This window comes from Myripristis murdjan, chromosome 10 (genome assembly GCF_902150065.1).
Source record: "Myripristis murdjan chromosome 10, fMyrMur1.1, whole genome shotgun sequence".
Classification (NCBI taxonomy): domain Eukaryota; kingdom Metazoa; phylum Chordata; class Actinopteri; order Holocentriformes; family Holocentridae; genus Myripristis; species Myripristis murdjan.
In genome coordinates this window covers 10,365,167-10,377,666 of record NC_043989.1, presented here as the reverse complement: position 1 = coordinate 10,377,666, position 12,500 = coordinate 10,365,167, and the positions used below count along the sequence as shown (strand labels likewise).

At 41.5% G+C, this 12,500-nt stretch overlaps 1 protein-coding gene across 1 annotated transcript in view; it reads right to left on the bottom strand.

The window, feature by feature from the left end:
* The window catches only part of slit3 (slit homolog 3 (Drosophila)), a 300,414-nt gene that overhangs the window by 121,060 nt on the left and 166,854 nt on the right, over positions 1-12,500 (bottom strand). The window lies entirely within an intron of this gene.

Here is a 12,500-nt window from a genome sequence, read left to right as displayed (position 1 = left end):
AAAAAAAAAAAATCCCCCTTCACCCCATTGGGCCGTCTTGTGTCTCTTTCAAGCTGGGGTCCTGTGAGCCTGAGATCTCAGATGTTGTTCCTAGAATCTATTGGAGTCACTCTCCCAGTGTGTGTGTGTGTGTGTGTGTGTGTGTGTGTGTCAAAAATAGACATTTGCACCTTGTTTCAAGACTGTGAAATGGCCCCCTCCCCTTTAAATGTTGCTATGCTATGTGGTCAAGATATCCTCCGAGATTTTGCATGAATTGCATTTGGGCCTCCGAGATGCACGTAAATGTGGAGAAATTGCAGCAACATCCTGAGGCTGTTTGGGTAAAACACCAGCCAACTCAGTGCCCACAGGCCGAATTTGGCGTAACACATAATTGTTTTTGGCTCTCCAAAGGGTTCTGGAGACTGATGAGAGGTTTTGATCTATTTTGATGCAATGCAATTATAATTGCGAAGGTGATTTTGAGATAGCTTGCTCACCTGCTTGCCAAATGCCTCACTTAATTAATTGAGCAAGATTAGTAAGATTGCTAAGATTATGAAAGTGGTGCTCTAAACAAAGACTCCATTATAAAAGTACAGTCTGACAACTCTGTGTACAGTGCCCTTGTCCAAAGCCTTGTTTTGAACGCAAGATTTTATTTTGCCAACTTGTTGGAAGGGAGCTGTGAGTGCGAGCATCTGTTAAATGACTGGACTCTGAAATGCAGTGAGTTCGGGGATCACAGCAACATATGGCTGTGCCGTGTTTGTGCTTTATGTAATTAAAAGGCATGTTTTTATAAGCTGGCAAATTGGCGCAGAGCCTGATCAGCCATATGGAGAAGCACTGGCATAGCCAAAGTTGGCTGTATTCATGAAAACTGTTCTAGATTCAGTATTGCTCTCTTTTGGGTAACAATGAAATCTACAACAAATTTGAGCTTTGAATTCCTTTGAATCATTCTGTCTTTCTGGTAAACCAGTTGGTTTAATTTTAGGAGGCACATTTAATCGGCCACAGAAAATACATATTTTCAGCGTCCTCCAAAAACCTCACATGTCTAATTTTCCCTAAATTGAGAATAACAAGTGGATTCGTATTGGTGGGCATGTACTTCATCTCCCATCCCACTGCCACAGTAAACGATTCCATCATCTGCAATATGATTGGATTCCTCCGACAGCTTTGTTCGCTAAGCACACTGATTAGCTATGACATGATTGCTATCAATCTGGGATGAGGGTGAAGTGTGTGTGTTTGTGTGTTTGTGTGTATGCGCATATGTTCTCTACAATCGTGCCATGTTGCGGCATCCATAGTCCTCATATGTGTTTGCTTGTGTGTGCACGTGTGTGCGTGTGTGTGTGTGTGTGTGTGTGTGTGTGTGTGTGTGCGTGTGTGTGTTAGGATCTTGGCTGTCTCTTATAAAGGATAAAATGGGGGTCCCAAATTTAATTTCCTTCCATGTAATTAGTTAGTGTGTTTAATCATGTCTATCATAAGGCCTATTGGCAGACAGATTCAATGCTTCCCTCTGCTCCCATCTGGAGCTATGGGGAACACACACACGCGCACACACACACACACACACACACACACTCGCACACACAGGTAAACAGACCCATGTGTAAACAGATGGGCGAACCCACATATTCACATGCATACACACAGAGACCCATGCGGAAATGCATACACACTCTTAGCACATGTGTGCGCGCACACACACACACACACAAACACTCACACACAGTCCCGTGGCTGCATGAATCCATCAGTGAGCGGACACTCCTGACAGACTAATTAATGACAGGACAGAGGAAGGGAAAGAGGGAAAGGACACTAGCTGGTTTTCCATCCAAGTATTTTTTTTCTTTTTTTCTTTTTTTTTTTTTTTAATGATAATGATATCAAATCAAATTAGAAAAGCTGAATGGAAACAATAACATTTACCCTCTGCATCTCACAAACATTTTATAATTGCCTGAAGTGGAATTTGTTTTGACCAATAAAGATATTATGTGATAAATTTGTTGAATAAACAAAGAGTTTAAAAGTGGCTTTATGTGCTTGGAAATGTTTTCTGTAAAATACGACATCTGCCAACCACAAGAACCACAACAGACATGTTTTGGGTTATCTGCTGTCTCTCCCTTGTATGTCTCCATTGTGGTTACAGTTCATGTAATTGAATATCATTGCGCACATTTCAGCTTCAGCATGAAGCAGAAAACGTGGCCAATGTGAGCCGACATGAAAGAACAATAACTACTGTTGTTTCTTTAATTCAGGAAGCTGCTGCATCCGCTTCCACCCAACTGATGCAACTACAACTAATTCACATTTTATTGTTCGGGGCATTTTGAAAGTTTGCTTAAAATTTGATTCATAGCTTGATAACAGCATCACCAGAGGAGGGGGGGAGGTATGGTGCAAACAAGATGTAAGAATAAAAGGTTTATGCAATGGTGAAAGCAAGAGAATGAAAAAAAAGGAGGAACTAGGAGGAAAAAGAATAGAAAGAGAGAAAGAGGGAAGCCAGGAAGGAGTCAGGGGGAGAGACTGGGAGGAGAAGGAGAGAAAGAATGACAGAAGAAAAGAGAGGAAAGAGTGAAACTGTGAAGAAGGGAGGCGAACTGACAAGAAAGTCTGACTGGGACAAGAGTGAAGGAAAGGGAACAGAAGTATGGATGGATCAAAAAAAGGAGTGAAGAGCAGAGGAGAGACTAAGATGGATAAAATGAGTGAATTAAGGATGGATATGGGAGGTGAAGACAGACCGAATGTAGAAATGAAGAACGAGGGGCTGGGAGGAGTGATGCAGATGAATGAGGCCGACCACTGTGTTTGACTACAGGCATCGAGGACTCTCAAGACTGAGAGACAGATGAGAGGAATCACTCTCTCTCTCTCTCTCTCTCTCTCTCTGTCCTTCCCTCTCCTTATTTCACCCCCTCTTCACCGCCTTCAAATCTGTCTCCCCTGCTCACCTCTCCTCCCCTCTATTTCGCAGATTAACATTATGATATTAACGCATTCACACAAGTGGAACAATGCGGTATGCGCCGATGTCGTCATGGTTCCCGCTTTGTCGCACTGTTGCTTCGAATCCAAGAGGAAGTGTTGGAAAATCCCTGCAGCACTGACGATGCAGGACTCACGCAGGATGAAGGGACTTTTAAAATGGCCTCCTCTGTAATACCTACCGCCGCACACAGTGCTAAAGAGGAGTGAAGTGACATTTTTAATGGCTACCTGCATGTACTGTACTAATGCAATAAAAGTGATGAAGGGTAGGGAGTGATGCTTTAAGAGCTACTACAGTGTGTACGCCTCTGATGCAATCTTAAGGTAGTGCAAGCCATCTGAGTAGCCATCTGAATTCAGGAATGTGGCAATGCTGTGTCTTTTTCTTTATAAATTTAATGCACAATTAAGGTTATTATGGAACATATAGGCATTGTTAATTAAGTTTCTGCATGCAAAAATCCCATTTATCTTGTTTTTATGGATTCATGACCAGATTTGACTGGTTCCAAGTGTATGCTGGACTAGTGGTCAAAATAAAAACAACCGAAGGCAAACATCTGCAGTGACAGGAATTCAGGCCCATGCCGGTCAGAAACTTGTGTTGTGTTGTGTGTGTGTGTATGTGCGTGCGTGTATGTATGTACGTGTGTGTGAGCCTGTGCACGGAGCCGACACAATGTTCTCACCTCTCGCTGAGGCGCTGTAGTCATAACTCAAACAAACGGCCATCCTGCGCTGCATTGTGGGTAGGGGAGCGTGAAGCGTGGAGGCGTTTTACGAGGGAGGAGAGAAAGGAGACAGTATGACAGCAAGGAGAAAGGTAAAGAAGTAAGAAAAAAATGGGGGAAATAGGGGGCGGTTCATATATCTTTCTGGTCTTTGCTTGACGTGCTATTGTATTATTTCAACAAAATAACACACGTCGCAACATTGCATTCGGCGGGCACATTTTTCCAATTTCCAAAGTGGGTTACTCCACCATGAGTGTGTGCATGTTGGGCATGGCTGGACCGAGTGGGAAAAGATTAATCAAATATTGATCACAACAAAACAGTGGGTGAAAGAGGGAAGGTGGGGTAAATGGAAAAAGAGGAGTGATGGGAGAAAGTGGCCACTGGAGAAGACGTGGGCATTGAGGTGTAATATGAGGGTTTATGAAACAGCTGTACCTTATCTGATGCATCCATGCTTTTCTCTAATCCAACGTACATGCATCCCTTTGTTTGAGCGACTTACACATGTTGCGATTTAAGCATGACTGCAACTGTACACAGCGCTGCGGTTCATCGCATTTGTCTCTCCTTCTCGCTTGAAAACAATACAAAACAAATACAAACACACATGGACATCATAATAATAATAATATTAAAAAAAATCAGAAGCATCATAGATTCAAGTCCTAAGCTCCTGTTTGATAGAAATAATTCTTGCTGTGTTGAAAACTGCTTCTGAAAATTATAACTTTTATACAAGGCAACAAAATGGCAAAAAGGCAACAAAAAGGCAACAAAAATTAAAGCCTTATAAAAGCTCTCTATATGCTGTATGATCTATTTTTGCATATCATTTTTTGTAAATAATTCCTGTTTGGTCACTTGTTTTAACCTGTTTGGGACACCAGGACAGCTGAGGTTGTTTGAAGTTTCCATTCACAGAAAAGCATGCAAAAGCTTTTTGGATACTGTCTTCGGACACTGTAAAGTTGATTTATATAATGTGCAACCTATAATCAAATCCACTGCCAAACTAGAAGAGAGCACTCAGAGGAGCGCAGATCTCCGCCAGGCATGTTGTCTTAAATTGGCGTTCAAATTTGGAGCAACAATTCCAAAAACCAAATTCCTGAACCCTTTTCCGCCTACTGGAAGAAGGGAAAATACGGAGGAACTGCCTGTGTATCTCCCCTTCTCCGCTGGAAGAATCTGGGTGAAAAACCGGCTGAGAAGTGAGCGCTCAATTGTCATATATAAAACAGGTTTTTCAAAGGTTTTGAATCACCACAACCACCGGAGGTCTTTGATCGTACAGTCATAACTGTGTCCAAATTTTTTTTAGGCTGATAGGCCCTGTAGTATACAAGATCAGCTGCAGACAGACACACAAAGACAGTAGGGATGGGCGATACCACACTTTTAGGATTCGATATGATACCGATACTTTTTCTTGCATTTTCATCGATACCGATACTGATAATTTCTTACTGGCAATTTTTTTCATTCCAAATATTATTACATTTAAGACAAATTACATGACAAATACAGACCATTTATACCATATTTATTATGGTCAATACATAATAAAACTAAAATTAAAATAAATAACATAAATATGAATGAAATAAGTTAAATATGAACAAAAATGTGCACATTTTCACTTTTCTTGTCAAAAAAGAAAAAAAGACCGATCTGCCATTATTTTCTGTGTGTTCCTCCGGCTCCTGCATTCGAGCCACTCTTGCTGGCTGTGCTGTCGGGCCGTCACGTGACACGGGCCAGCTCAATACGCCGCCAGGCATAGGGGTGTCTCAGCACATAGTAAGTGAAGGAAGCTATCTAAAACAGCTGAAAGTTACGCATGCACCCCCAATTCTTATTTGTTAGTATCGATATTTGTTTAAGGAAATTGATGCCAAATGAGTAGCGGGTGAGTATCGATATATCGATACCACAGGATCGATACGCCCATCCCTAAAAGACAGATACACACAACCAAACACATGGTCCCATCCAGGCTGCCACCTGACGGAGATAAAGAGCCGGGGATTATTTGTAATAGTCCCATGAATCTGGCCTACAGTGTGTCAGGGCAAGGGATGCTGCCCGTAACCGTGGCACCCATAGGATTACAACACCGAATGCCTTATGGTGTGAGCACTTTAAGTGGCTGCAAATGGATGTTTTTTTTTCTCTAGCTTTTGTCATTTTTCCACAAATGGGATACATATCGGACATTTCAACACAACCGTGTGTGAAGTCTGGGGCAACGCATAGAACGCTCACTACTTGAACCTAAATCTCTTTTTCTTTTTACACACTAAGTTTTGATTTGTCGCTTCCTGAGTACAGCAGAGATTTGCCAGTGACCATACCTGACACATTAATTGAGCATATTACATGGGCAAATAGGCCGATAGGGTAAATTTACGGCATCTCATTAAAGGAGGGATGGGGTGCCCCTCTCTGTTGCTGCTTGTGATTTAGGGTGATAAGTCGGGTGTATTTTAATGTAAAAAATGGTGCACAGTGTAGCTGAACGGAGCAACTTCCTGAGTCTCAAAAAAATACAATTAACAGCCAGAATATGACATAGAAAAGTTAAAAAGCATCATAAATAGATCATATCGAAAATCAGATAATTCATTATGCTGAATCTGTAACCTTCAGCGAGTTGTTTCTCCATGGAGACGAACTACAGCCAAGATGGGGGATAATCTCACACGTCCACACTAACAATGTTTTTTTTCACACATTTTGAACAAAAATTATTTTCCAATTAGTGTAAAATAATCTCATTTATAGTATATAAGTGCTTGCTTTTCAACAGACATTTCGCAATAGCAGAAAGAGTCTCCAGTCATGCCTATTTGGGGTTTTACCACATGTCATCATACACATGGAAATCATAACGATGTATTAATTAAAAGAGAAAGAAAGAAAGAAAATTATGGATTTCAGTTCTAATTTCCTGTTGGCAAGAAATAAGGATTCCTGTGTGGACAATGAACATGCACTTTCAGCATGTGAGACAATAGCTGGTTCCACAAAATTATGAAACACGCAGCCATTTTACAGTAGGTGTACAGTAATCACCAGCAGATTACCAAGAAACACCAGGCCCTGCCCTTTTCTATCTATTCTAGCTCTAGCTCTGCCTTTATCAACAGTAATCTGACTGACAGGCGGACTTTAGGGGAATGACAACACTAGCAGTCAGCACAATGTGTAGGGGAGCTGACAGTGAGCACACACACACACACACACACACACACACAGATGGGTAACATATTGGCATGTAGCTGTCTTCCTGGGTTAGCAGCATGCAGTTTAGAAACAGTGCAGTACACTATCACGTCCATGCTCACATGGACACACGCACGAACACACACACACACACACATACACACACAGATGTATGGCATATACCTGCCTTCTTAGGTTAACAGCACATGACAGTAATAGTATTTGCCAGGTTCTTGGCAGTTTCAGCAAAGCAGTCAATCTGATAGCGGGGTCGAAAATGTGTGCATGTGTGTGTGTGTGTGTGTGTGTGTGTGTGTTTGTGAGAAATGCATGTGCGATAAATGATGTAGATTGCTACAGTAGCCACTAGGTAGCATAAAGGGTAGCGATAGAGAAAGAAAGACAAATACCCAATACACTGGAAAAAGAAAGTGAGCGAGACAGAAAGAGCAAGAGACATAGAGTGAGAGTAGGGAAGGGGGAGGGTGGTGAGAGGGAGAGAGAGAGAGAGAGAGAGAGAGAGAGAGAGAGAGAGAGAGAGAGAGAGAGAGACATATGAGAAAATCAATGCTGTGTCCACCAGGGACAGAATGTCATGAGGGTTTTTTCACTCGGTGGTATAATGGAAAGTTGGAGGAGCTTTTTACTGCAGGAGTCACCTTGTCTGATGGAGGGAGGGATGGAGGGGAGGCGAAATAAAGGGAGGCGGAGGTAGAGGGAGAAGTGGGAGAGAGGAGGAGGGGAAGGCGGAAGAAGGCTTGTTGCAGGGAGCTGGGAATGGAGGGATGATGGCGGAGAGGGAAGGATGGGATGTGAGTTAAAAAGCGAGGAAGGGTTGAACACAGGGAGAGAAAGGTGAAGGAAGGATTCAGGAGGAATGGAGCAAAAGAATGAGGGATAGAAGGAGAGAGAGGGGCATGATGGAGGGAGATGTGGAGGTGAGACGGATGGACGGAGGGAGGAATACGTGCATGGGCCCATATGGAAAATGTAATATATGTACAAATCCTTACAGAACTCCCATATATGTACTTGAATATATCAATATTAAATACCCATGTGTGAAATACATTTGGATTTATCACATTTTCATAAATGCTGCAAAAATATCTCCATCTCACTGAGGCACTGAGTCTGATACTCAGTCTTAAAAATCTGTTTGTGAAAAAAATCTGCGAGTGGAATGAGATAATCCCTCTTGTTTCCAATGCTAATCTACTTGTCTCCAGAAATTTCTTGAATCAACTACAGTAGAAACCACAGTAGAAAAGCTTGGGGCAGAATCAGAGGAAAACATTCATTTAGTAGTAATCTGTGAACCGCAGATTATGTTTTTCTCTAATGTTTTAAAGCGGTTTTCCCACCAACAGCCACCACACGCGGTGCTACTGATGCTCAAAGAAACAAGGGTATATTTATGATTTTTGTTATAAAATAAGATCACACAGCAGGCAGGTGGGGTCATGCATGTGCATAAATCCTTAATCAAGTGAAACTGCAATGGAAATAAGTTTGATGTCATCTCACTGTCATTTTTTTTTTCATCTTTTTTCAGAAAAACAAGATTTGAAAACCAAATGTGACACTACATGATTTATTGAGGTGGCATTTTTTTTTTTTTTTTTTTTTTTTTTTTTTTTTTTGCAGTGAATGGACATATATTTGTCTATTATATACAAATACATGTGTCCTCTTGTTTTGAGTCACTAGCCATCACTGTCACATGGGCATGTTGAGCAGTGTGGGTGCACATACATGCCCATGTAAGGACAATGTGGTTGTTTCATAAATGCGCATATACACTACTCACAAAAAGTTGGGGATATTCGGCTTTCGGGTGAAATTTCACGATGAACCTAAAATGCATTATAACCTTTACAGGTGAACTTAATGTGACCTTCTGTAAACTTTTGAATGCACATGTCCAACTGTTCAGTGTTTCAGTACTTTTTGCACAAGTTGCTGTTCTCTAACAAGGAGTTTAACGGCAAAATTCACATCAGGTGTTTGATGCTCCAGCTCATCGAGGTCGTATCATTAGGGAACGGCTGCTGGAGACTGGGGTACCTCAAATGGAGTGGCCTGCACTTTCTCCAGACCTGCATCCCATAGAAAACCTATGGGATCAGCTGAGTCGCCGTGTAGAGGCTCGGAGCTCTGTACCCCAGAACCTCAATGTCCTGAGGGCCGCCCTTCAAGAAGAGTGGGATGCCATGCCTCAGCAGACAATAAGTCGACTTGTGAACAGCATGAGACGTCGTTGTCAAGCTGTAATTGATGCTCAAGGGCACATGACAAGTTATTGACACTGACATTTTTTGTTGTGGTATATCCACCACTGTTGTTGGCTTTTGTTTCAATGAATTGTTTGAGATGAGGAAATCACCAGTGTATGCTTCTACTTAAATGCCCTACTTTCATGATATAATATCACTGTAGCGTGAACATTTTACATTTTCCATAAATTTCACCCAAAAGCCAAATATCCCTAACTTTTTGTGAGTAGTGTATGTTTAGCAAATGACACATGATTGCATATGTAGCATAAATTACAACATTTCTATGGAGTAAAGGTATGTTCACATTTGAGATTTCCACTCAGTTAAGAAGGAAGGTGATGGAAGGGAGAGGAAGGAGGAAAAGAGAAGGGGGCAAGTTAGGAAAGGAGTGAGAAAGAGAAGATCAAGACAAGGAGGACAGAGAAGACAAGCGAGAGCACCTAAAATATCTTTTTTATGTTTAATTTAATATTATTTTTAACTTTTTTTTTTTTTTTTTTTGATTAAATGATTCACTTTGTAGCTCAAACCAATTCAGTGCAATATATTTTAATGAGGGCAGAGAATCATTTGCATATCATTCAGATGTGACTGATATGACTTTGTGGCTTTGCAAGAAAATAAAAAGACACATAATAGAGAGCCTTGTGTCAAAGCAGGTAGGGTAGGGAGTGGGATTTTAGTGTGGAACAAGCCCAGTGTGTAAAGGAAGCCGACATGTATCCACCTCTGCTATACCTCCGAGCTGCTCCGTGCCCAGCAGCAGAGCACTGTGGGTGTACTGGGCAGCTCGCAGGTGTGAACGTGTGCGATCCTGTCAGTGTAAAGCCGGGTGAGGATGAAAAAAGAGTGAGCACGTGCAGCAAAAGTGGATTTAATAAAGCTCAAGAGAATGGAGCACCATCAAAATTTTCAAAAAAAAAACAAAGCATTTTCGTTTTTCCAACACAGCGACCCCAGCTGAACCTGAGCTGGCTGCAACATGCTGTGGAGAAAATGCTTAGAGCGAGTGCGAGGTCAAAGAGGCGAGGTGGTGGTGCAGCGTTTAGTCTGGAATGGGTCCGATGTGAGAGGGTAGAGTGGATTAGATGATCAGATAAAAGAGGAAGTGGACCTGAACTCAAAGATTTGAAGCCAAGCCATGGGAACTGACACACAAACACACACACACACACACAGTATAAAGCACGGAGCAGATTATAGAGTACATAGTGCAGACACAGGTCTTTAACATCAACTTTCTGGTCCATTTAACTCCAGTAATAATCTCCTGTGGGCCTGATTCCCATGGCAGCCATTTTGAATTTACATCACTCTCAGAGTAGAAACTCCACCGCCCAGTTAGGACCTAATGTTGTGTACCAACGCTGCATTTATTTGAACTCAAAGTTAAAGTCAAACACAAGGTCCAACTCGTGAAACAGTGGAATGAGCCGTCGTCAAGTTGGAAATTTCGGGGTATGATCTCATGGCTCCGCTTTCTCTGATTTCGGTTCAAATGACATAGCACACAAAAATCGCCTTTTGTTGTGCACGGTAAGAAATTAATTGCTATGAGAGAGTGTGTATTTATTAGTTAAGCAAACACAGCTGGTTTCTCCCTGGAGTTTTCTTTTCTTGATGGCATCCACTTGTCCAGAGTCGACACCATGAATGCAATGCTGTCGAAAATTTAGATTGAAATTCTCAGTTCAAGGTTGAAATGAACACACAGCACAAGATGCACGTTCATTTCATAGATTCCCCGTGAATTTATATCAAAGTCCAGATGGATACGGGTTCATCTGATTTCTTATAGGTCTATCTGATGCAGTTTACCCCCCTGCATGTGGCAGGAGTTCAAAATGGCTGCATCTGGAATAATCCATTTAAAAAGTGACTTGTAAGCCTGGGATTTATTGCTCTGTCCTGGCAGGGCATGACAGAAGAGTTTTCCCTTTTTTCCCCTATTTGTCATTGTTATGTCGATTAATAAGAGTCTATCTATTGAAATCAAATATCCCGCTCCGTCCTTCCCCTGTCTCCTCGATATTTAGCGCAGGAATGTTGTTTTATTCTGTCAAGTCAACAGCTCTGCTCGAGTCAAAGGCTTGGAGAGGCTCCAGTAGGAAGGACTATTATCTATGTGCATCTTGTAGTTATTATGACGTGCTCTGTTCCTCTATCTCACGCTCCTTTCTTCTCCTCTGTCGTGCTCCTCTCAGGCCATAAAGCACAACAGACGACGTTTGGTTACATAAAGAGGATTTTTTTTTTCTTTTCCCAGCACCGCCCAGATTTATAATCACACAGGTCAGCTCATTCAAACCTGAACTGTTCAGTTACCTGTCACTCTGCACTCTGTGTGTGTGTGTGTGTGTGTGTGTGTGTGTGTGTGTGTGTTGTGTACAAACCTCTATCCTATTCAATTTCATTTAGTTCTGCTCCATTCAAACCTATTCTATTCTGTTCTGTTCTATTATTTTCTGCTCTGTTCCACTCTATTCTATTTTATTCTATTCTACTCTGTTCTGTACTATTCTGTTCTATTATGTTCAGCTCCGTTCCACTCTATTCTATTCTATTCTATTCTATTTTATTCTACTCTGTTCTGTTCTACTGTATTTTGTTCTGTTCCATTCTATTCTATTCTGTTCTGTTCTATTGTATTTTGTTCTGTTCTGTTCCGTTCTATTCTATTCTATTCCATCCTATTCTATTCCATTTAGTTCTGCTCCATTCCACTCTGTTCCATTCCAATCTATTCTATTCTATTCTGTTCTTCTCTGTTCCACTCTATTTTATTCTATTCTATTCTGTTCTGTTCTATTGTATTTTGTTCTGTTCTGTTCCGTTTCTTCTATTCTATTCTATTCTATTCTATCTTATTCTATTCTATTTTTCTCTTCCTATACAGTTGTATTCCTTGATTGATCTCTGTGGTATTTGCCCCCAAGAGTCCAGCTGATATTCCCCTATGCAGCATCAGGCGGGATTGATCAGACGTTATTGATGAGAAACATCGATTAGGCAGCGTATCGATCGTAGTATTGGTGATTAGAACGTCATGAATAAATGACAGAGGGGTATTGAATGCCTGATACAAGGACAAAACCTCACTGGACATGATGAGATGGGATGAGCGGGGGAGGAGGAGGAGGAGGAGGAAGGAGATGAAGAAGAAGACAAAGAGAAAACAAAGGAGGAGGAGGAGGAGGAGGAAACTGAAGAGGAGGAGGAGAGAAACGTTACAGACAAACCATGTGGAAAC